Raw genomic sequence first — 27,296 nt, 5'->3', positions numbered from 1 at the left:
ATGCACCTACACTGTGATAGTCTCAGAGGTCCGTTTAAAGCGCAGAGAGCATCATGAAGAACAAGGAACACACCAGGCAGGTCCGAGATACTGTTGTGGAGAAGTTTAAAGCTGGATTTGGATACAAAAAGATTTCCCAGGCTTTAAACATCCCAAGGAGCACTGTGCAAGCGATATTGAAATGGAAGGGGTATCAGACCACTGCAAATCTACGAAGACCTGGCCATCCCTCTAAACTTTCAGCTCATACAAGGAGAAGACTTATCAGAGATGCAGCCAAGAGGCCCATGATCACTCTGGATGAACTGCAGAGATCTACAGCTGAGGTGGGAGACTCTGTCCATAGGACAACAATCAGTCGTATACTGCACACATTTGGCCTTTATGGAAATGTAGCAAGAAGAAAGCCATTTCTTAAAGATATCCATAAAAAAGTGTTGTTTAAAGTTTGCCACAAGCCACCTGGGAGACACACCAAACATGTGAAAGAAGGTGCTCTGGTCAGATGAAACCAAAATTGAACTTTATGGCAACAATGCAAAATGTTATGTTTGGCGTAAAAGCAACACAGCTCATCACCCTGAACACACCATCCCCACTGTCAAACATGGTGGTGGCAGCATCATGGTTTGGGCCTGCTTTTCTTCAGCAGGGACAGGGAAGATGGTTAAAATTGATGGGAAGATGGATGGAGCCAAATACAGGACCATTCTGGAAGAAAACCTGATGGAGTCTGCAAAAGACCTGAGACTGGGATGGAGATTTGTCTTCCAACAAGACAATGATCCAAAACATAAAGCAAAATCTACAATGGAATGGCTCATAAATAAACATATCCAGGTGTTAGAATGGCCAAGTCAAAGTCCAGACCTGAATCCAATGGAGAATCTGTGGAAAGATCTGAAAACTGCTGTTCACAAACGCTCTCCATCCAACCTCACTGAGCTTGAGCTCTTTTGCAAGGAGGAATGGGCAAAAATTTCAGTCTCTCGATGTGCAAAACTGATAGAGACATACCCCAAGCGACTTACAGCTGTAATCGCAGCAAAAGGTGGCGCTACAAAGTATTAACTTAAGGGGGCTGAATAATTTTGCATGCCCAATTTTTCAGTTTTTTTATTTGTTAAAAAAGTTTGAAATATCCAATAAATTTCGTTCCACTTCATGATTGTGCCCCACTTGTTGTTGATTGTTCACAAAAAATCGGATTTTTGTAAGATCTTACCGTAAAATCCTTTTTCTCAGCTCATTGACAGACGTAGTCTTCTTGATTCACATCAATTGGGTTATGTTGTCTCCGCAGGAGTAGGACTAGGCAGAAAGAAAAAACGTTCTGGCTCCACCCTAGGGGCAGTCCCAGAGGGTATATCCTCCCTCTCTCTGCTACAAGGAATCAGTTCTGTTATAAAGCAGCAACAGAGAATTTAACCCAACCCAACTCAATGATAGAGGGGCGGGTACTACGTCTATCAATGAGCTAAGAGAAAAGGATTTTACGGTAAGATCTTACAAAAATCCGATTTTCTCTGTCGCTCATTGACAGACGTAGTCTTCTTGATTCACATCAATTGGGACATCCAGAAGCAGTGCCACAAATGAGGGGTGGGATTGACAGAAATCAAAATCCAATCTAGAAGGCCCAACCGGTGCCAACTAGAAGTTTTAAAGGCTCATTATATACAAAGAATGAGACTCAAATAAAAATTCCAACGGAAAAAAACCCTCGAGGTAGACCACTGGTCTCCTCAAATGGCGGCCTGCAAAACCTTGCGGCCAAACGAGGCATCAGACGATGCCATTAAATCAACTTTATAATGTTTTGTAAAGGTATGCACCGACGACCAGGTAGCCGCCTTGCACACCTGGACCACTGACGCCTGATGGCGAAAGGCCCATGACGCACTAAGTGCCCGAGTGGAGTGCGCCTTAACAGGGAACGGGGGCTCCCGACCCTTAATAGAATAAGCCTGTACCACCGTCTGTCTGATCCATTTGGAAATAGTCACGGCAGATGCAGGCAACCCCTTTTTGGGTCCATCCGGGATCACAAAAAGTGAATCCGTCTTGCGAAACGAGTCTGTCGTTTTCAAGTATACCCTGATCGCCCGGACCACATCCAAGGAGTGTAAAGCAAACTCCCGAGGATGACTGGGCTTAGGACACAGGGAAGGTAATACAATTTCTTCATTCAGATGAAATTCTGAAACCACTTTTGGTAGGAAGGATGGATTCGGACAAAGAACCACCTTATCTCTATGAACCACCAGATATGGGGAACGACAAGATAATGCAGCCAGTTCTGACACCCTGCGTGCAGAAGTGATAGCCACCAAGAAGGCCACCTTCTGGGACAACGTAGGTAGAGGAATCTCCCTAATATCTTCAAAGGGAGGTTTCTGAAGAACCGACAATACTAAATTAAGATCCCAGGGTGGTAACGGCGCGCGCACTGGCGGAGCCAGATGTCGCACCCCCTGGATGAAATTCCGCACCAAGGAATGAGTAGCCAAAGGCTTCTGAAAGAAGATAGCTAATGCTGAGACCTGACCCTTGATAGTGCTCAAAGCCAGTTTCTGCTCAACCCCTTGTTGCAGAAAAGCTAATATTCGACTAACCGAATAAGATCGTGGGTGGAACCCCAGGGGTTCACACCATGCAATGTAGGACTTCCAGGTGCGATGATAAATCTTTCTGGAAGTCGCTTTCCTTGCTTTAACTAGAGTAGGAATAACTGAAGCTGACAATCCCTTGTCCTTCAGCACCTGGGTCTCAATAGCCAGGCCGTTAAAGCCAGCGATCGTAAAGCAGGATGGAAGATCGGTCCCTGAGACAGTAGATCCTCCCTGAGAGGAAGTCTCCACGGGATGTCCGCCACCAGTCTGACCAAGTCGGCGTACCAAGCTCGGCGAGGCCAGTCCGGAGCTACCAGGATTACTGGAATTCCTTCCTCCTCTATCCTGCGAAGAAGTCTTGGCAGTAACCCGAGAGGAGGGAAGGCATACATTAGCTGGTATTGCCCCCACGGGGCGACCAGTGCATCTGCGGTCTCTGCTAGAGGATCGCGGGAGTGAGCCACGAATCTCTGTACTTTCCTGTTGAATCGTGATGCCAACAGATCCACATCCGGGGTGCCCCAACGTAGGCACAACTGGTGGAAAACTTCTGGATGGAGGGACCATTCCCCCTGATCCAGAGTCTGACGGCTGAGATAATCTGCCTGCCAATTCTCCACCCCCGGAATGAACACCGCAGAGATAGTTGGAACAAACCGTTCCACCCAGCGAAGAATGCAAGCCACTTCCTTGGCCGCCCGGACACTCTTGGTGCCCCCCTGGTGACTGACATAATCCACAGCCGTGGCGTTGTCCGACTGGATCCGAACCGGGCTGCCCTGGAGCTGCTCGGTCCAGTGAATCAGACAAAGTCTGATCGCTCTCAGTTCCAATACATTTATCGGTAACCTGGATTCTTCCGGGGACCAAAGTCCCTGAACGGATAACTGACCGAGAATTCCTCCCCATCCGGATAGGCTGGCATCCGTGGTCACTATCGTCCAATATATTGGCAGAAATGACTTTCCCTGGCTGAGCATCGGAGACCGAAGCCACCAGACCAGAGACTCTCTGGTCTGTTCGCTCAGTCGGATCCGATAGTCCAGGGATTCCGGATTCCGATTCCATCTGAGGAGAATCTCTTGCTGAAGAATTCGGGTATGGGACTGGGCAAATGGGACTGCTTCGAAGGAAGCCACCATCAACCCCAGAACCCTCATGCAAGTCCGAAGGGAAGACCAGCTGTTGGATAGTAACAACTGGACTGCTGTCATGGTCTTACCTTCTTGCTGTTCTCCTTCGTTTGACATGTGCTGGCGGCCATCTTGGTTTCTGGGTTTCTTGTAGCCTCCCACCCTGCGGCTCCTCCTTCCCACTGGGAGGAGCTGGATGCCTAGCTCATATATATAGGAGGTCTGTGGCTTCAGTTCCCTGCTTGGTCCTCCTGTGTTCACATGCTTCTAAGACTGCTGCTACTTCTGGTTCCTGTTCCTGGTTCGGTGGTTCCGTTCCTCATCCTGACGGACCACAAGAATCTGACCTACCTCTCTGAGGCCAAGAGATTGACACCACGTCAGGCCAGATGGGCTCTGTTCTTGTCACGTTTTAATTACGTGGTCTCCTACCTACCCGGTTCCAAGAACATCAGGGCGGATGCCTTATCACGGCAGTACTCCGACCTGTCCAGGGAGGAGTCGATTCCGACTTCGGTCATACCTCCGAATCAGATCCTGGCTGCCATTCGCACCAGCCTGACCTCTCCCCTGGGTGAGCAGATTTTGGCGGCTCAATCTGGTGCTCCCTCTGGGAGACCCAACGGCAGATGTTTTGTGCCTGAGGAGTTGCGCACTCGGTTGTTGCGAACCTACCATAACTCCAAGACCGCGGGGCATCCTGGAAAGAATCAGCTGTCCTGGGCTGTTTCACGTCTGTTCTGGTGGCCTTCCCTACGTTCCGACATCGCCGCATATGTAGCGGCATGCTCCGTTTGTGCCCAGAGTAAGTCCCCTCGGCACCTTCCGTTGGGCCTTCTGCAACCCTTAGCCACCGGGGAGCGCCCATGGTCACACCTGGGGATGGATTTCATTGTGGACCTCCCTGCATCCCGAGGCCATACGGTCATTCTCATGATTGTGGATCGGTTTTCCAAAATGTGCCACTGTGTTCCTCTCAAGAAGTTACCCTCTGCACAGGAGTTGGCCACGATTTTTGCCAGGGAGGTCTTCCGGTTGCACGGTTTGACCAAGGAGATTGTGTCGGATCGGGGGAGTCAGTTTGTGTCCAGGTTCTGGCGCGCCTTTTGCTCCCAGTTGGGGATTCATCTCTCCTTCTCCTCGGCCTACCACCCTCAGTCCAATGGGGCCGCAGAACGATCCAATCAGGCCTTGGAGCAATTCCTTCGTTGCTATGTCTCCGATCACCAAGACAATTGGGTTGACCTCCTGCCTTGGGCTGAGTTTGCCAGGAACACGGCGGTGAACTCTTCCTCTGGGACGTCTCCCTTCATGGCTAACTATGGGTTCCAACCTGCCGTGTTACCGGAGGTATTCTCTCCCCAGGATATTCCGGCTGTGGAGGATCACCTTTCCGTCCTACGTGCTTCTTGGGTACAGATCCAGAAGTCCCTTGAGGTCTCTGCGCAGCGCCAGAGACTCCAGGCTGATCGCAGACGAGCGCCTGCTCCTTCCTACCAGGCCGGAGACCGTGTATGGTTGTCCACCCGCAACCTCAACCTTCGAGTGCCCACTCCCAAGCTGGCGCCTCGCTTTGTTGGTCCCTTCCGAGTGCTTCGCAGGGTAAACCCGGTAGCCTATGCCCTTGCGCTTCCTCCTGGCATGCGGATCTCCAACGTGTTTCATGTCTCCCTGTTGAAGCCTCTAGTGTGTAATCGTTTCACTTCCTCGGTTCCTCGGCCTCGTCCGGTCCGAGTGGGCAATCGTGAGGAGTATGAGGTGAGCAATATCCTGGACTCACGCCTGGTCCGCGGTCGGGTGCAGTTTTTGGTTCATTGGCGTGGTTATGGTCCAGAGGAGCGTTCCTGGGTTCCCTCCGCAGATGTCCATGCTCCTGCCTTGCTCCGAGCCTTCCACGCACGCTTCCCTCAGAAACCGTTCTTTACTCCGCGGAGGAGGGGCCCTTGAGGGGGAGGTACTGTCATGGTCTTACCTTCTTGCTGTTCTCCTTCGTTTGACATGTGCTGGCGGCCATCTTGGTTTCTGGGTTTCTTGTAGCCTCCCACCCTGCGGCTCCTCCTTCCCACTGGGAGGAGCTGGATGCCTAGCTCATATATATAGGAGGTCTGTGGCTTCAGTTCCCTGCTTGGTCCTCCTGTGTTCACATGCTTCTAAGACTGCTGCTACTTCTGGTTCCTGATCCTGGCTTCGTCTGACTACCCTGCTGGTTCCTGATCCTGGCTTCGTCTGACTACCCTGCTGGTTCCTGACCCCTGGCTTCGCAAAGACTCTGCATCGGTTTCGCCATCCGTTTGGACTTTTGCTTTAATGCTTGTTTTTCAATAAAGCTTTCTTATTTTCACTTATCTGTTGTTGTACGTCTGGTTCATGGTTCCGTGACAACTGCTTATTGAATCTTCCGGAGTTTCCCTACCGGAAGAAAAACTCTTGTCCTGACTGTGTCTAGAATTAGACCCAGATATTCGAGCCTCTGGGTGGGAACCAGAAATGACTTTTGCTGGTTCACCAGCCACCCGAATTCCTGTAAAGAAATTATAGTAATTTCTATGTTTTGTAGCAGGGTCTGAGGAGACTCTGCATGAAGCAGGAGATCGTCTAGGTAACCTTGACGGCTTGATTGGGGCCAACACCTTCGTGAACTGATTCCTTGTAGCAGAGAGAGGGAGGATATACCCTCTGGGACTGCCCCTAGGGTGGAGCCAGAACGTTTTTTCTTTCTGCCTAGTCCTACTCCTGTGGAGACAACATAACCCAATTAATGTGAATCAAGAAGACTACGTCTGTCAATGAGCGACAGAGAAAATTACAGTTTTATATCTTTATGTTTGAAGCCTGAAATGTGGCAAAAGGCCGAATACTTTCGCAAGGCACTGTATGTTGAAATATTCTCCCTCTTCCCCCCTAGAGAAATTTGATATTGAAAAGGGAAAGGCGGATGATAGCAGGAAAGAGGAGAAGTGTCGCTACTGGCTTATCCCCCGTACTTTTTCTAATTGGCTGCAGCCTTTTACTATTCTGGTGAGCATCATCGGCGAAAAGCCATCCTAGAATTGTTTTCCACTTTTCTGCTATCTGGATGCCATTGTGGAAGCGTATGGAGTTTACAGGGGTACTTCTTGGCTTCGCTATGACGAGCAGCTCCACCAGTGCAAGGCCTTGCGGCCTGGCTTGCGCAGGGCTCATAAGGACATTGGGCTTTGGATGAAGCTCATGGCACAAGCAAGGGCTACGGAACACCCCTTTCTTGGGGGGGATGGTGATTCAGGTGGTGCTGGACAGTTGGCCGCCCAAAAAAAAAAAATTTTTTGTTGGCAGTTTACCAAGGGATCATGCCAGTAGCAGGGGAGCTGTTATGTCGCTCTGTGAGTGAGGGTACATGGGCAGCTTATTCAATGGTTTGAGGGTGAGTGGTCCACATTGGTGAGTTCAGTTGGTGGTTGTTTTTCCACTCGGGGGTTGATCGTCTTTGTTGTCATATTTTATTGGGACAGAGTTTACAAAATGAACAGAAGTTTGGCTGCTCCAGCTTTCCTCTTCCGGCTGCATGGCCTGAGTGATGTGACCAAATAGTTTATGGTGAGACAGGCCATGAAGGGATTTTGGCGCAGACGGGTGAAACCAGATCAGTGGCGATTCTAGGAACAATATATAGGGGGGCACATACGATACCACAGTCAAAACTGGGGGGGGGGGGGGCACTCATCATTTTTACCACTAAATCATACCACTTAAAAAAGACTACATAAGCATATATGAATAAGGATATAAAATATGAGAGTAATGCAGTATGCAATGATACCTTTTTATTGTACTAACCTAACAGCTACAGTGGGTATGGAAAGTATTCAGACCCCCTTAAATTTTTCACTCTTTGTTATATTGCAGCCATTTGCTAAAATCATTTAGGTTCATTCTTCTTCCTCATGAATGTACACATAGCACCCCATACTGACAGAAAAACACAGAATTGTTGACATTGTTGCAGATTTATTAAAAAAGAAAAACTGAAATATCACACGGTCCTAAGTATTCAGACCCTTTGCTGTGACACTCATATATTTAACTCAGGTGCTTTCCATTTCTTCTGATCATCCTTGAGATGGTTCTACACCTTCATTTGAGTCCAGCTGTGTTTGATTATACTGATTGGACTTGATTAGGAAAGCCACACACCTGTCTATATAAGACCTTTCAGATCACAATGCATGTCAGAGCAAATGAGAATCATGAGGTCAAAGGAACTGCCTGAAGAGCTCAGAGACAGAATTGTGGCAAGGCACAGATCTGGTCAAGGTTACAAAAAGATTTCTGCTGCACTTAAGGTTCCTAAGAGCACAGTGGCCTCCATAATCCTCAAATGGAAGACGTTTGGGACGACCAGATCCCTTCCTAGAGCTGGCCGTCCGGCCAAACTGAGCTATCGGGGGAGAAGAGCCTTGGTGAGAGAGGTAAAGAAGAACCCAAAGATCACTGTGGCTGAGCTCCAGAGATGCAGTCAGGAGATGGGAGAAAGTTGTAGAAAGTCAACCATCCCTGCAGCCCTCCACCAGTCGGGGCTTTATGGGGCTTTATGGCAGAGTGGCCCGACGGAAGCCTCTCCTCAGTGTAAGACACATGAAAGCATGGAGTTTGCTAAAAAACACCTGAAGGACTCCAAGATGGTGAGAAATAAGATTCTCTGGTCTGATGAGACCAAAATAGAACTTTTTGGCCTTAATTCTAAGCGGTATGTGTGGAGAAAACCAGGCACTGCTCATCACCTGTCCAATACAGTCCCAACAGTGAAGCATGGTGGTGGCAGCATCATGCTGTGGGGGTGTTTTTCAGCTGCAGGGACAGGACGACTTGTTGCAATTGAGGGAAAGATGAATGCGGCCAAGTACAGGGATATCCTGGACAAAAACCTTCTCCAGAGTGCTCTGGACCTCAGACTGGGCCGAAGGTTTACCTTCCAACAAAACAATGACCCTAAGCACACAGCTAAAATAACGAAGGAGTGGCTTCACAACAACTCCGTGACTGTTCTTGAATGGCCCAGCCAGAGCCTTGACTTAAACCCAATTGAGCATCTCTGGAGAGACCTAAAAATGGCTGTCCACCAACGTTTACCATTCAACCTGACAGAACTGGAGAGGATCTGCAAGGAGGAATGGCAGAGGATCCCCAAATCCAGGTGTGAAAGACTTGTTGCATCTTTCCCAAAAAGACTCCTGGCTGTATTAGATCAAAAGGGGGCTTCTACTAAATACTGAGCAAATACTTAGGACCATGTGATATTTCAGTTTTTCTTTTTTAATAAATCTGCAACAATGTCAACAATTCTGTGTTTTTCTGTCAGTATGGGGTGCTATGTGTACATTCATGAGGAAGAAGAATGAACCTAAATGATTTTAGCAAATGGCTGCAATATAACAAAGAGTGAAAAATTTAAGGGGGTCTGAATACTTTCCGTACCCACTGTATTGCTTCAGACCAAAGAAAGAGGAAAACTTTTAAAAGCTTTTCTTTATAGTTTAAAGTAATTTCAGCAGTTTACGCAGTAATAACTCCTAGTATTTGTGCCAGTTTATGCAGTAATAGCTCTAGTATTGATGCCAGATTACGCAGTAAAAACCCCTAGTATTGGTGCCAGATTACGCAGTTAAAACCCCTAGTATTGGTGCCAGATTACGCAGTAATAGCCCCTAGTATTGGTGCCAGTTTATGCAGTATTAACCCCTAGTATTGGTGCCAGTTTACACAGTAATAACCCCTAGTAGTGGTCCCAGTTTATGCAGTAATTGCCCTACTATTGGTGCCAGTTTATGCAGTAATAGCCCCTAGTATTGGTGCAAGTTTATGCAGTAATAACCAGACATGGGAGTAAGTCACACATGTGCAAGTCACAAGCAAGTCTCAAGTCTTAACCTTCAAGTCTCAAGCAAGTCCCAAGTTACTTTGGCGAAAATCAAGCAAGTCAAGTCGAGTCCCTGCTAGAAGTCAAGCAAGTCAAGTCAAGTAATTTATTCTGGTCAAGTCACAAATCAAGTCAAAATACTGATCTACCCCAATTTTCACCTTTAAATCAGTTAAAAGTCAGTGGTCAAGAAAGGTTTTGTTTTATTTTCAACATTAACAAAACTGCTTAGTGCTTTTTTCTTGGCATATTAAAGAAACATAAGAACCCTAAACTTCAGAAGGGCAAACTTTCCCAAACTGTGTTCAATGATAGAGGAAATAAACTGGGATCAAACCCTAGTAACACTGACCACAGAGGAAAAATGGGAATGCTTTAGGAACATATTAAACAAAAGCATCTCACAGTGCATTCCAATGGGAAATAAATTTAAAAGAGCAAAAGCCAAACCTGGCTGGCTTAGCCGTAATGTAAATAAACTTATTAGGGGGAAAAAAATGGCCTTCATGAAATACCTGTATAAATCGGAGGGGACGTTATCGGCTATACAAGGAATTAAATAAGAAATGTAAATCCGAAATCAAAATGGCTAAAATCAACTTCGAGAGACAAATAGCAGAGGATAGTAAAAAGAACCCTAAGAAATTCTTTAAATATATCAACAGCAAAAGAACTAGGGTAGAGCATATTGCACACATAATTAACGATGATGGGAATATGGTTACAGAGGACACTGAGAAGGCAACCGTGCTTGATGCTTTCTTCTCCTCAGTCTTTACACAAGAAAAGGAGGGGTACACTGACCATGACGGTTTGGTTAGCAGTACTTCACAGGACTTACCACTGTGGCTATCAGAGGGTGAAATAAGGGAAAGGCTAGATGAAATTAACACAAGTAAATCACCAGGCCCGGATGGCGTACATCCGAGAGTGCTTAAAGAATTCAGTAAGGTTATATCTAGACCACTATTCCTGACCTTTGCTGACAGTATTTTGACAGGAAATGTACCAAGGGACTGGAGAAAAGCTAACGTGATACCGATATTCAAAAAGGGACAGAGGCATATCCCAGGAAATTATAGGCCGGTCCGCCTGATGTAAATAGTATGTAAACTTCTGGAGGGGATGATAAGGGACTATATCCAAGAGTTTGCTAAAGAAAACATCATTATCAGTAATCAGAACGGGTTTACAAAGGGGCGTTCTTGTCAAACCAATCTGTTAACATTCTACGAGGAGGTTAGTTGTGAGCTAGACAGTGGGAGACCAGTGGATGTGGTGTACCTGGATTTTGTTAAGGCGTTTGATACAGTTCCCCCCAATTGCTTGATTTATAAAGTAAGGGCGACAGGCATCGACCACAAGGTTTGCTCTTGGATATGCAACTGGTTAAAGGGGCGTGTCCAAAGGGTGGTAATAAACAACGCATACTCGGACTGGTCTGGGGTGGTAAGTGGGGTCCCCCAAAGCTCAGTTCAGGGACCAATTTTGTTCAATTTATTCATAAAAAGCATTGAGGATGGGATCAGTAGCTCGATCTCAGTTTTTGCTGATGACACAAAATTGAGCAGGGCAATAACTTCACATCGTGAGGCAGAAATCTTACAGAATGATGTAAACAAAATAACAGAATGGGCAACTACATGGCAAATGAGGTTTAATGTGGAAAAGTGCAAGGTATTGCACTTAGGGACCAATAACATAAAAGCAATATACAAGCAAGGGGGGGAACCTCTGGGGGTATCAAAAATCTAGAAAGATCTGGGGGTCTTAGTGGAAGATAGATTAGGCAATAGCATGCAATGTCAAGCGGCAGCTGCCAAATCTGGCAAAATATTAGCATGCATAAAGAAAGGGATGTATTCCAGAGGTAAAACTATAATCCTTCCACTTTATAAAAATCTGGTCCGACCACATCTGGAGTAGTTCTGGTCGCCAGTCCTCAGAAGGGATGTATTGGAGCTTGAGAGAGTACAGAGAAGGGCAACAAAACTTATTAGGGGATTAGAGGACCTTAATTATGAAGAGCGTTTAGAAGCACTAGATTTATTCTCCCTGGAGAAGAGACGCGTGAGAGGGGACATGATAGCAATTAAAAAATACCTCAATGGTGATCAGAGCATAGAAAAAAAACGATTTAGTCGCAAAGAATGCATGTGGACACGAGGCCATTCAATGCGATTGGAGGAGAAGAGATATAACCTCAGGCTAAGCAGGGGGTTCTTTACTGTAAGGGCTACAAGACTGTGGAATTCCCTGCCACAAGTGGTAGTAACTGCGGAGAGTTACTTTTAAAAGACTCTTGGATGTACATCTTAAGGATCAAAACATTCAGGGGTATGAGAAATGAATACGTCCACACACACCTACACAGGTTGAACAGGATGAACTATTGTCTTTATTCAACTTCACCTACTATGTAACTATGTAACACTTTGAATGCCCAAACAGCTCAAAATCCTTTGTCCGGTCATGTTTCAACACCACAGTCACTAAAAACATGTTAAGTATTTCCATTGTTAAACAGCCAGTGTCCTAAAAATCAGAACACACTGAGGTGTTTTAAGTGACTGTGGTGTCAGAAACATAACATGCACATTCATTTTGCTTTAACACATCTTGAGAAAATGCAAATATTTAATAACTTAAAAAACTAAAGTCGTTTTGAGTCATATGTCTCAAGTCATGAATACCAAGTCAAAGTTAAGTCGAGTATTTTATTAATTTTAGTCAAGCAAGTCTCAAGTCCTCAAACTGGTGGCTTAAGTCTGACTTAAGTCAAGTCATGTGACTCAAGTCCCCCACCTCTGGTAATAACCCCTAGTAATGGTGCCAGTTTATGCAGTAATAACCCCTAGTAATGGTGCCAGTTTATGCAGTAATAGCCCCTAGTATTAGTGCCAGTTTACAAAGTAATAACCTTTAGTATTAGTGCCAGTTTACGCAGTAATAAAGCCTAGTATTGATGCCAGTTTACGCAGCAACAAAGTCTAGTATTGGTGCCAGTTCACGCAGTAATAAAGCCTAGTATTGATGCCAGTTTATGCAGTAATAACCCCTAGTATTGGTGGCAGATTACACAGTTAGAACCCCTAGTAGTGGTCCCAGTTTATGCAGTAATAGCCCCTAGTATTGGTGCCAGATTATGCAGTAATAACCCCTAGTAATGGTGCCAGTTTATGCAGTAATAGCCCCTAGTATTTTTAGCCAGTTTATGAAGTAATAACCTTTAGTATTAGTGCCAGTTTAAGCAGTAATAAAGCCTAGTGTTGATGCCAGTTTACGCAGCAACAAAGTCTAGTATTGGTGCAAGTTCGCGCAGTAATAAAGCCTAGTATTGGTGCCAGTTTACGCAGTAATAACCCCTAGTATTGGTGCCAGTTTAGGCAGTAATAAATCCTAGTATTGGTGCCAGTTTACGCAGTAATAAAGCCTAGTAAGGGTGCCAGTTTACCCAGTAATAACCCCTAGTATTGGAGCCAGTTGACGTAATAATAAAGCCTAGTATTGATGCCAGTTTACGCAGTAATAACCTTTTGTATTGGTGCCAGTGTATGCAGTAATAAAGCATAGTATTGGGTCTATTTTAAGCAGTAATAAAGCCTAGTATTGGTGTCAGTTTACGCAATAATAAAGCCTAATATTAATGCCAGTTGGTGCCAGTTTACACAGTAATAAAGCCTAGTTATGGTGCCAGTTTACACCAAATAGGACCTCAAGTGACCTCAATCTTCACTTCTTCCTTAGGATTCCTGCAGATATCACTGGCTGCCTCTGTCCCCCAGGCAGGTATGGCTGGTGGCTGCTGCTGGCTGTCCTCCAGGGCTGGTACTGCTGGTGGGTACTGTTGGTAGGTATTGCTGGCTGGTTCCCGACCCACTATCCCCTGGCATCAGTGTGACAGGAGCTGGTGCTAGAGGAAGCATGCAGCTGAAGTAGAGAGCAGAGGTGATACTTCCTGTATTGCACCTGTCATAGGCAGAGTACATTTGGTATCACTCTGCCTGTGAAAGGAAGCATTGACTCTGCTTTTTCTATTTCCGGCTCTGTTCTTCCTGGTGGATGGCGTGTCAGGAACCCGTAATCTGGATTTACTGACCCACCCACCACCCCAGAGCAGGAGGTGGCGCTGGGATCCTGTTGGGGGGCACAGTATAATGTTGGGGGGGGTCATGGCCCCCTATGGCCCCCCTAGTGAAGCCACTGATACCAGGCACCGGGTTTCTTTTGATTTGCTTCAGAATCTAGTGGGGGGGGGGGGTCGCCCAGGGTTTGCACTTCTCCCTATGAGGTGAGGATGTTTACCGCGGCTTTTGCATTAGCTTTTTTTGGGGCATTCAGGATTGGGTGGGGAGTTAGGGAGTAGTGTGGGTGGGCTACATTTCTCGGATGTGTTGGTGACTGCCGACAGTGTCAGGTTTCATATTGGGAAATCAAAAACTGGTTATTTGGTAAGAAGGGTTAAGGTGTAGTTTTTTTCGGGTGATGCCGAATGCGATTTGCCTAGTTACTGCCATACAATGGTTTGTTGAAGTGATGGATGGATCGTCCTCATCACGCTTTCAATTTTTGGCAGTTTTCCGCCGTTGTTTGGCTGGGGCGGGCAGAGAGGTTTCCCTCTTCAATACTCATTCTTTTGGTGTGGGGGCAGCTACAGAGGGAGCCAGATGGGGTTTGCGCTCTCAAGTCGTGAGACCTATAGGGAGATGGGAGTCAGATCGTTTCAGGATATATGTTCGCCCTCATTTGCTCTAATGGAGTAAAGCTGTTCTTTTCTCTTGTATATTTTTCATTTGGCTCTATGTTTTTCTTTGTTTTTTGTTGCAGGTTTACCTCTGGATCTTGGGGGATTTTTATGTTTTTTGGGGGGGGCGGTCAGGGCTGACGCTCAGCCCAAGGGGAGAAAACTCGGCGTCCCACGGAGCGAAGCTATTCTGGTCATTCGAGGTATGATGTGGGGCCATACTCTTCCTGAATTTCATTACTATTTTAGGGTGGACAAGCCCCCAGATGTCTTGGTGCTTCATGTCGGGATTAATGATTTAGAGGTTTGTGCCACCAGGGACCGGGTGAGGGATGTCAAATTTGGCATTTTACGTTTGATGCGTGAATTCCCCAGATGCATCGTTGTGTGGTCTGTTATCGTGGCAAGGAGGGTGTGGTGTTTTGCTCACTCTGTTGTTTGCCTGAACAAGGCAAGAATTAAGTTGAACAGAAAAGTTGGCAGGTTTATGTCCAGGCTCGAGGGCATAGTGGTTTGGCACCTGGAGCTGGAGGATCAGTCCGTCTGCTATTGGAGGGACAATGGTGTCCGCCTGAATGCTGTAGGTGTGGAGGGATTCGCTTGAATGAGGTGTCACTCGCTCATGTGGCGAGTCAGGGGGTTTTTGGGGGGGGGGCAGTGATTAATTACATCGATACCTAATGATGGGGCCCATCTAGGGTATGGTGCTCTTATTTTGGTTAGTGGCAGTTCTCCCAGGATATAGGTTCCCTGGGAGAAAAATGTAAGTACGTATGATGTTGTAACAACGTCTTCAAGAGGGTTGGAGCACGGCTGAGGACATGGATGATTCCAGTTAAAATTGTGCCTTAAGGCAGGGCTAGTCAAACCCCAGCATGTGCAGTGTTTCTGACTCCTACCACCATGACCACTTAAAATCACTGAAGTGGTCATGGTGGTTGGAGTGTTAAAATCTCTCAGAAGTAAACCAAGTACACATGGGTCGAATGCCGGGCAATATCAGCAGGTTCATTACAAAAATGGCCGCCATTGGGCCCGTGTGTATGGCAGCCAGTTCGACAGAAGCTATTCGTTCGGCATGTGTGAAAAAAAAAACTGGCTCCTAACTTTTTTAGCTGGCCCTAGATTTCAAGTAAATTTGTCAAGCCCTGCCTTAACGACAACCAAAGACCCCTTGTTGTGGGGCATTGTTAGAATTACATTGTTGAATTTTATACTTCTTGTTATGTTTTTAATGTGATATTATTTATTCCTTGGTTAATAAATTGGCTGCTGTGGTCGTATTAAACCCATGTCACGCAGTCAGTGTCTTTATTCTAGTGCTTAGGGCCCAAGTTAATGAATCCTTAGTCATGAGGCAATGCTGGGAACATAAAGCACTTGTATGTACACAATGAGGCTCACTGCTGACAATGTTGTACAGCGTGCCTTACATACAAAGTTCATCAGGTCTGCACTTAATAAAAATCTGGAGCAGAATAGTGTTACAAGGGGACAATAAATCTCAATGTATGAAGAACACTTAAACTTCAATCACACTAACATGTTTCATATTTACCAAAAGCCCTGGGAAATGAGCAAAGGAATCAGGATTGAAAGTAACAGGTGGTGCTGGCTGTAATGTAACTGTTAGAGTTAGTTTAAATTTCAGCTTTTTGAGTGGATACTGGAGCTGAATTAGCTAACAGTTCCATCTCCTGGGGATCTCTGTTTACTTCCCAGACCTGCACACCTGCTTCTACATCTACAAGAGTCCCAAAGACCTCCTGAATGGCCTCTTATTGTTTGGATACTGCATTCCTTCCAATGTGAATTTAGCTGGCCGTACTCCGAATGCAAGATACATGCTCTATATACTAGGAAATAATTAAATTTTTTTTAGTAGCATACAGGTAATGACATACGGTTTAAACAGGAGAAGCTGAGGGCCAGGCACTAGTCCTACAGAGCCCCAGTTCTCTGCTTGACCCCCACAACATCCTCCCATGATCAAATGTATCCGCTACTCCATCCTCCCCACCATCTAATCCCAACCCCCTCCATCCATTCCTCCTCTAATTTCTACAATACCCAATCCTCCTTTAATCCCATACCCTACTTCATCCTCCTTTCCTCTTGTAGTCCTGCCCCCTGGGGAGTGGCTAGATACACACACATCCTCCTCACTTCTGTTGCCCTGAGTGTTGTCCAACCCACTTGACACTATCGGTTCTGACATTCTGAATAATTAGACACTACCAGATTACGGTAAAGAATCTGATTTTCTTATCTAACTTGAGTTTAGTAAAATGCACAAACAGTTTCAATAAAACATTCAATACAAGGAGATCAATGTTAAAAGAGACCCTGAATCCTCAACCTAGGACTGGATGAGATTCAGCACTCAGGATCTAAAAGAACAATCCCAACACGTATATATTATTATATAATGGAAGATTAATGTATTAGAAATCTGTCAATACAGTACTTCTCGGATGCAATGCGAGAGTGAACACAAATCAATGCTTTATAGTGATGAAATGTAACCTCAAACTATTACTAACTTATCTCAGTATGAAAGGTGCAATAGACTATGTATATCCCCCGCGCCAGTGGAAAAAAAACTATAATTTACAAGTTGATCTAATAAATAGATAAATATTAAATGTATAAATAAATAAATAGTGAATTGCAGCTGCTATAGTAAAGTGCGAGTGCTCAAATGTGAAGTAATCTATTTATATAGGATTACCTATAGCGCTTGCTTAAATTTCTAGAAAATTATATAATAATGAAAAAACAGTCCTAACGCTGTTAAAGATATTCAAAAATCGTTAAGGTGCATATAAAGTGTAACAAAACCCCCGTGATCCAATATAAGTAGTATATCAAAAATTTAAATACTTTAAGGTATATATATAAATTCATATAAAATCAAAGAATATTAACGGAAAAAACACAAGTTCATGAACGGTGCATGAGGTATGTAAATACTCTCACAAATTTTTTTTTATAATGTTCATGTGCAAAAAAAGTGACTTTTAGTGATGAAAGTTCAATTCAATAAAGTGCACAGTGAATAGTGCTTAGTGCTTGGTGATGGGTTTTCCACCTAATCCCTGGTATCACTCCTTATGCTCCACCGTGACAGATAGAAGAATTTCTCACTCACCAGATCACTTGGGTCCTATGTGCCTTACGACCCTAAAACCATAAGAGCTTGGGTGACCCCCCAGGGGCGGGATACGTTCCCTCCAGATGGATACCTTCTCCTATAGCAACGCTCCTCCTGCTATTAACCTCCGACCAAGGATATATACAAAAGAAGGGGAAGGTCCAGATAGTGCAGTAACGTTTTTCAACAGGTCATTTTATTGCACAATATCCAAACAAGCCATTACAGGGTCCAAATGTAGGTAAAAAGGAATAAAAACGGATAAACGCCATCACATATGCGAGCTACGGCATGGAGAGCGGCACTTCCGGCTTGCGTTCCACCCAGCTCATGTGACGTCGCGACGTGCGTTCCAGCTAACGCGTATCGTCATTGGCTAGACGTCTTCAGAGACTACATATATATATATCAGAGTGCACTCTGTATCCTATAGGGGGCCCCCTTTACTTTAGATTTACAAGAGTCTCCTGAATGAGCAAGGCCTTGCTAGTCTTCGCCGGCAAAGGTATCCTTAACCAATCCAGGGAAAGTATTTGTAATCCACAATAAAGGTGATTAATTAACTGTAATCCACCATAGGAATAAACATTAACTGTAATCCAAACAGAAAGGGAGGAGAGAGGTTCCCGCACTCCACACCTGGTAGCCAATCTAGAACTGAAAAGTAGGGATAAGGCCTTCTGATCTGCCACGCACTATTTAGCACCGCAGTGTCCTGTGGTGACCGTTAGAACTAGTGTGGCCTTCTGCTAAACTGCTTTGCAGGCCCACCCTGGCTCAGTCTAGAAGTACAGCAAATACTTTAAATCGGATCTCTCTCACCCAATGTGTTGAACTCTGTGTTCCACAGTCCACACGGCCAGCGTCCCACTCTCCTCAGGAGTACTCGAGCCTTTCCAGGCGTCCCTCTGCTTGGTCAACCACCGAGATCCGTCCGCACACCGATCTCTCTCTCTCTCCGGTGTCTGTTCGTTAGGCCTCCGGCCTATCCTTCTCTGCGCTCCGCAGCAGCTCTTCCCCTTCTTCACAGCGAGCTGTCCTCGAGGCAAGAGAGCGAAAATTGGTCCCACCCCCTTTATAAAGACACTCACAACTGCCCCTGCAAGTCCCAAAGCTCCCTGGGAGAATAGTTCAGTCACACAGACAATCCATAGTCTTCACTCCTCCCAGAACTACATCTCCCATAATTCAACGATTCATTGCTTTGTAGAAACTTTAATAACAGAACAAACAGTCTGAACAACTTCAGCTGGAACTTGCAAACAGGCTACACTCTATTCCTGTTTCCCACTGCATCCCCTATTTTTTTAAACCCTTCCCCTGCTCCCCTTTCTTCCTCCATCTTGTCTTCCTCTAACCCCATCTGCTACTACATCCGCCCTTCCTTCAATCCCCTCCCCTACTCCATCCTCCTTCCTTCAATCCCCTCCACTACTCCATCTTTTCTTCCTACAAACCCCTCCCCATTCCATCCTCCTTCCTTTAATCCTCTCCCCTACTCCATGCTACTTCCTCAAATTCCCTCCCCTACTCCATCCTCTTTCCTCTATTCCTATCACCTACTCTATCCTCTAATCCCCTCCCCTACTCCATCCTCCTTCCTCTTATCCCCTCCCCTAAACCTATCACCTACTCCATCCTCCTTCCTCTAATCCTATCACTTACTCCATCCTCCTTCCTCTAATCCTGTTTCCTGCTGTATCCAATAGTCATTTAAAACCCTCCCCTACTCCATCCTCTCTTCCTGTAATCCCCTCTCTTACTCCATTTTTCCTACTTCCAATCCCTTCCCCTACACCATCATTCCTCTCTATAATCCCCTTCCCTGTTTCATCCTCTCTTCCTGTAATCCCCTTTCCTAATGCATCCTTCCTTCCTTTAACTCTTTTCCTACTCCATCCTTCCTTCCTCTAAACCAGTGGTTCTCAACACCAGTCCTCAGGACCCACTAACAGAACAGATTTTAAGTATTACCTTGGGGAGATGGAGACTAGAGTACTTCAATCACTGAGCAGCAAATTATATCACCTGTGATTTATTTCAGTTATCTTGCAAACCTGGCCTGTTAATGGGTCCTGAGGACCGGAGTTGAGAACCACTGCTCTAAACCCATCCTCTACCACATCCTCTCTTTCGCTAATCCATTCCACCAATCCCCTCCCCTACTACATCTTTCTTTTATTTTAGTCCCCCCCTACACCAGCCTCCCTAACTCTAATCCCCTCCCCCTACTCCATCCTCCCTTCCAATATTTCCCATATTCCATCCTCCCTTACTCTTTTCCCACCCCCCATTCTTCTAATCTCGTCCTCCATCCTTATTTCTTGTAATTCCCTCCCCTAATCCATCTTCCCTTCTTCTATTTCTGATCTCTACTGCTCTCCCCATTCCTCAAAACCCCTCCCCTATTGCATCCCCGCTTCTGCTAAACCCCTCCCCTACTACATCTCACCTTCCACAAATCCCCTCATCTATTTCATCCCCTCTTCTTTTACCCTCCACTGCTCCATCCCCACTTCCTGTAATTCTTCTGTTAATCCGTCCTCCCTTCTCCTATCTCCATCCCTGTGACACATGCACACAAACAAACACACACACTTCATCCTCCTTCCTCTAATCCCACCCCCCCCCCCAAACACACACACACACACAAACAAACGCACACACACACTCCATCCTCCTTCCTCTAATCCCCCACTGCGAACACACACACACACTCCATCCTCCTTCCTCAAATCCCCCCCTGCACACACACACACTCCATTGTCCTTCAACTAATCCCCCCCTGTACACACACACTCCACCCTCCTTCCACTAATCCCCCCCCAGCACACACACACATTCCATCCCCTTTCCTCTAATCCCCCCTGCACACACACACACTCCATCCTCCTACCTCTAATCCCCCCCTACACACACACACACACACTCGATCTTCCTTCCCCAAACCCACCCCCCTACACACACACTCCATCCTCCTTCCTCTAATCCCCCCCCCCCACACCATACACACTCTATCCTCCTTCCTCTACTCCCCCCCCCCACACACAAACTCTATCCTCCTTCCTCTAACCCCCACCCCACACACACACACACTCCATCCTCATCCTCCTTCCTCTACTCCCCCCCCCCCCCACAACACACACCAACTCCATCCTCCTTCCTCTAATCCACCCCCTACACACACACACTAACTCCATCCTCCTTCCTCTACTCCCCCCCACAACACACACAAACTCCATCCTCCTTCCTCTAATCACCCCCCCCCCCAACACACACAAACTCCATCCTCTTTCCTCTAATTCCCCCCCCCCCACACACACACACTCACTACTCCATCCTCCTTCCTCTAATCCCCCCACCCCCCCTTACACACACACACTCGATCCTCCTTCCTCTAATCCCACTCCCTACACACACACACTCCATCCTCCTTCCTCTAACACCCCCCCCCCCCTTACACACACACATACACACTCCATCCTCTAATCCCCCCCCCTACACACACTCACACTCACTCCCTCCATCCTCCACCCCCCCCACAACACACACACACTCCATCCTCCTTCCTCTACCCCCCCCCTTGCACACACACACTCCATCCTCCTTCCTTTAATTCCACCCCCTCCTATACACACAAACACACCCCATCCTCTAATCCCCCCCCCTACACACACCAACACACACACTCACACTCACTCCATCCTCCTTCCTCTAATCCCACCCCTACACACACACTCCATCCTCCTTCCTATAATTCCCCCCCCTCCTACACACACACACACACTCCATCCTCCTTCCTCTAATCCCACCCCCTACACACACACACACACACACTCCATCCTCCTTCCTCTAATTCCCCCCCCCCTCCTACACACACAAACACATCCCATCCTCCTTCCTATTACCCCCCCCCCTCCTACACACACACACACACACATCCTCCTTCCTCTAATTCCCCCCCCCTACACACACACTCCATCCTCCTTCCTCTAATCCCACCCCCTACACACACACTCCATCCTCCTTCCTATAATTCCCCCCCCCTCCTACACACACACACACACACACTCCGTCCTCCTTCCTCTAATCCCACCCCCTACACACACACACACACACACTCCATCCTCCTTCCTCTAATTCCCCCCCCCCTCCTACACACACAAACACATCCCATCCTCCTTCCTATTACCCCCCCCCCCCTCCTACACACACACACACACACATCCTCCTTCCTCTAATTCCCCTCCCCCCTACACACACACACACACTCCATCCTCCTTCCTCTAATCCCCCCCCCCTCCTACACACACACACACACTCCATCCTCCTTCCTCTAATCCCTGCCTACCCCCTCCCCCTTCCTCTAAATTCCTACCATTCCTGTAATTCCTCCACTCCTCCATTCTGCCCTCCTTTTCCCCCACCACTCCATCCCCCTCACTTAGCTCCCCATTTCATCCTCCTGCCCCTCTCTATTCACACTACTCCATGCTTGCAGAGCTTCCCTACCACCCGTCTCCATACAGCACTAGCAGGAAAACACTGAAAGCGCAGCCTTAACACTTCCATTTCATCTAGTATATCAGTTCATTACAATGTGTCACAGAGCAATAACTCGGTCAGCTAGGTAGTTGGGGTTTACGTGTCCTTTCTCCAGAACTATGCATTGTGCTGGAGTCCTAATGGAAATAGGGTCAGGGGAAATATAAAGCCAAGCTGTGAGCAGATGGTAATCATTAACCTTTAGGCCTGGAGTTCTCGATAGGTGAAGCTTTCTAATGTGATCAGGTGCTACGTACACAGTGTTCATTACATCCACCACCACGGCTAACTCTCCCACAAACTCATTCGAAACTAAACGTGATTATCAGCAATTTCCTCATACAGACTGGGAACTTTATATCACATGCTGAGGACTTCTGTAAACTGGAGCCTATTACAGTATACAGTTATATACTATATACATTTGCTATGCTGTAAACAGCATATAAAAAGTACAGCTTTCAGCAGAATATACTGTATATCAGGTGACACATTGTGTGAAGGAGAGCAACCGCACTCTGGACTTCAGAGGAAATGAGCTTGATTCAATAAAATCCATACAAAACTTGACAATCCCTAGATACACGGAGACAGCAGCATGGTTAACGCGTTTCACAAAAAGATTAGCTTAATCAATGGTAACCATGCTGCTGTCTCTGTGTATTGTGGGATTGTAACGTTCTTTTATGGATTTTATTGAATAAAACGTATTTTCTCTGAAGTCTGGAGTGCGGTTGCTCTTCTTCACATAATTGTGCATTACACCCAGACCACAGACTGGAGCAGCACCATGTCATTCAGAAAGGGGATTGCTTTCACCTGGAGCGGTGTTGCTCTTTCATTGTTGTCAGTTGACACTTACACATGACTATCAGGTGTTCCTGATTTAAAAGCTAACCTCCATTCTTCCCTTCAGTCTTGCACACTTGCACAGGCTCCTCTCCTGTACTGCATTTACTTACTCTGATTTCACTGCACACTGTGAGCTTCCCACAGCATTATAAGCTGTCTTAATCAGATAGAGCCTGCTTTATTTCCTGTCTGAAGGACATTGAGCGTAATCCACCTCTTTCATAGATCTTTTCTAGAGCCCAGCCTGACTCTAGCCTACCCCTTTCATTCACTGAATTTCAGTCCTTTAAATGAAAGCCTTTTTTTTTTTTTTTTTTTCAAAAAATGTTTTATTGAATTTTGCATTTTGATACAAAAAGAAAAGCTTACAGAAAAAATGTACAAGTGTAGCAGGATTCCCAGCCGTTTTGCTGGATATGGGCTCCCCTGGGCGCAACAAAAGTACCCTTGTGCATATTTCATATATAAGTGTGAGCGCTGAGACAATGATCAGTCCAGTATCTTTGGGTTTTTTAGGTTGAGAACTTGGATGGGAGAAGGGAATGAGTGGGACACTCCTTGGACTCAACTATGCACAATTTGCTAGGGATAACTGAAAATGCTTCTTGGTGCTGACTTGACGCTGGCTAAATGCCGGTCAACGACGGCTGACGCTGGTTAACGCTGGCTTGATGCCCATTAACTCCAAACTGACCTTGGACTGCTTTTTCACTTAAAGAAGTCCTTTCTTTAGCTCCCTAAGCACTCCTTGCTGAGGTAGCTATGTATGCTGTTGCTGCGCTGCTAAACACTTCAGGGCCCACTCCGGCACCCTCTTTCTCTCACTTACCTTCAGGGCTTCAACACTGGCACCCCCTTTTTCTAAACCTTCTCCTCAGGTTAGCTGTCTCCTGGATCTCCTTGACCTTCTGGAGTGGTTCCCTCTCCTAGGCAGACCCCTAGGCAGTCTCAAGTACTCACGATACTGTTTTCCCCGACACTTCTGCCCAGCAGCTCCACTCGGTCCTCAGCACTCTGGATCCCTCTCTGCAGCCCAGCTCAACCTTCGTCCTCTAGGCTGACTGCCAAAGACACCCTCACTACCGCTGACAGGAGGAGAGACAGCCATCACCCTCCTCCTGGGACTCTGCTTCCCGCCAAAGACACCGCATCATGTGCTCCCCTCAGACTTATAACTTATCCCAGGGTGAATAGATGGGGGAGGGGTATCGCGCTTCAGGGGGATGATAATAAATAGGCTAAAAATACTCTATATCCAGTGATCAATTAATTAGTGTATCAATAAATAAATCATTAAAATGTGCAGTGTATCAATATTCAATAAAACCTATTCAATATCTAAAACAAGATATTGTGAATAAACCTAAAAAATACACATGTGATAAACCATAAATATGAATAAAACAATCATCAATATTGATAATAAATATATTCAAAAAAAGTGCTCTGTGCTCCAAAATATATAGGTGAGTGATAGTCTCTCAATATCCAGTGTTATTAAAGTGCTAAAATGTCCAAAAACAAGCTTAATCAAATGAGGTACAAATTCGTCTTAATCCAAGTGTCGAACCTCCACCATACACCGTGTAAACAAGCAAGGTGATATTCTGCTCCTATCACCCCTCTGGGTGTGCTAGCCGCTCACCTTCAATTATACAATATTGCACCTTTATTATTATGATCATTCAATCCTCCTCTCCTTCCTTTTCTCGCTATATCCTCTAGGAATGGTACTCAGCCTCAGTCTCTGGATCGGGGTATCCGTCCTCACGTACTGTTCCGGGGACAGTGCCGGAAGTGACGTTTTGTTTGCGGAAGTAGGTCCGCGATTCCCTGTAACATATGTCAAGCGGAGAAACCACATTTGTTTGTAAGTGTGTCTATTTACTTTGAATAAATATTTATATCTATGGCAATACTGCACTATGTGAGCACTTTCCTTTGAGATATCTGGGACCCTGTTGTGAGGACGGATACCCCGATCCGGTTAGTGCACTATAAATTTACCAGGAAATCTTCCAGATGAGTCTTTGCTGCACAAATCAGAGATCTGGAGGAAACCTGATTTTACTATATGCTGTTGTTGCCTAGTCCATGAGAGTGGTTAGGCATAGGCGTCTGGTGAGTCTGAATTTCAGATACTTCTCCCAGCACTGTGTGGTGGTGGCAAGCAAGGGTGGTCCCCATAAGTCGCACCTGTGATCCTTCATGTTTGCACTTTCATTGCTCTATGCACTTTATACCTATTGAATTTATGGACTCCTATTGATGTGATGTCATGCTTTTATGTACTTATGATTTTATGCTTATATTTATCACATCTGATTCATATATTTTGGTATGTGTTATCATCCTATTTATTTGGTAAGAGGTTATCACCATCCCTGCGCTACTGAAATTCGAATGAAAAAGCCAGTTCCTGTTTATGGATGCATTTTATTTTTTATTATAGGAAAAATTAAATGAATTTTTTATCTGCAAGGTGCTGTGCCACCCTATATGAGTGGTGGGCACTGCAGTGGGCACAGTACAGTCTGTGGACCCGACACACACTGGCAGGCAACTGCAATTATATTACAGAGGTAAAATTAAATGAATTCTTTATCTGCAAGGTGCTGTGCCACCCTATATGAGTGGTGGGCACTGGCAGTGGGCACAATTCAGTCAGTGGGCCTGACACACACTGGCAGGCAACTGCAATTATATTAAAGGGTAAAAATGAAGGCTCGGTTCACATTTGTGCGATGCGGGAAGGCTGCGAATACGCAGCGTGATCCTGCATCGCATCCACACAACAGACAGTTCACACTGCCATATGCGATACGCAGGGGGTGTCAATTAAATGTTAACGACACCCCCAGTTTGATCGCATATCGCAGTGCGATCTGACAGTTCGCACAGAATCGGATCGCACAAGTGTAAACCACTGTGCGATCCGATTCTGAGGCGGTTCAAAAAATGCCTCCTGTGCACGTTTGCTGAGGGTGCGCTGCAAATTCAGCCATACAAAGTGTATGGCTGAACTCGCATCCGCACAGGAGATCGCATGTAATGAAGGAGCAGTGCGCTCCGAATTACATGCGATCAGCACATCCGCACAAATGTGAACCGGCTCAAAATGACTTTTTATCTGCAAGGTACTGTGCCACCCGATATGAGTGGTGTGCACACAGTACAGTCTGTATACAGTAAAACCTTGGTTTGAGAGTAACTTGGTTTAAGAGCGCTTTGCAAGACAAGCAAAATTTTCAAATAAATTTTGACTTGATATACAAGCGATGTCTTGATATACAAGTAGCCTCAAGTCCCAGCTGAGTATAAAAGAGAAGAGAGGCGCCTCTAAGTGTAGCAATATTGATAAATTTAATGAAGGTACAACATTTAGCAACTCACATGGTTGATGATTGAAACAGGCACATCTAAGGATGCAGGCATCAGGGGTAAAGCTGTCCACATAGGACCATCCTCCGCACCGTCATCTACGTCATCCTTTCAATGCTGCCCCTCGCTTTACTGCAGGGGGGTCTTCCCGTTCAGGATTACAGACTAGCAGCCGGCGGTGCAGACGATGGTCTATGTGGAAAGCTTTACCCCGGATGCCTGCATACTTAGATGTGCCTGTTTTATTCATCAACCATGTGAGTTGCTAAATGTTGTACCTTCATTAAATGGAACCATATTGCTACACTTAGAGGCGCCTCTCTTCTCTTTGATACCCTGTATCTCCTGCTGGATTTTGCTTCCAATCCCCTTGTGGAAGCGGCTATTTGTGGATGGACATTTTATGGTTATATAACCTATCGCAATGCTATAATCTTTTTATATGGACTATAAACTGAAGGACTTATGAATAAATGGTTGTGGAACGAATCATCTGAGTTTCCATTATTTCTTATGGGGAAATTCGCTTTGATATAAGAGTGCTTTGGATTACAAGCATGCTTCCGGAACGAATTATGCTCGCAATCCAAGGTTTTACTGTATATATATATATAGAAAACAATAAATAAAAACAGACTGATATACCAGCCCTAAAAAGGGCTTTTTGGGGTGCTGTCAGGATGCTGTCCTTACAGCAGGAGTGGACACAGAACACTGGCCTAGCTAAGGATTTCCCTATTAATTCAGCAGCAGCACTCTCCCTGCTCTAACTAACTCTGCAGCTTCAGAATGAATCGAAGATGGATGCTGTCCTTGATGCTGGCTGGAATGTGTCTGCTGACTGTGAGGTACAGGGTCACAGTTTGCTCAATGATGATGTATAGGGGGCGGACCGAACATTGCATATGTTCGCCTGCCGCGGCGAACGTGAACAAGCGATGTTCGCCGGAAACTGTTCGCCGGCGAATAGTTCGGGACA

The sequence above is a fragment of the Pelophylax lessonae genome (genome assembly GCF_965119305.1).
Source record: "Pelophylax lessonae genome assembly, chromosome: 3".
NCBI classification, from domain to species: Eukaryota; Metazoa; Chordata; class Amphibia; order Anura; family Ranidae; genus Pelophylax; species Pelophylax lessonae.
The sequence above is the reverse complement of the archived record's forward strand: the minus strand, read 5'-3'. Positions refer to the sequence as shown.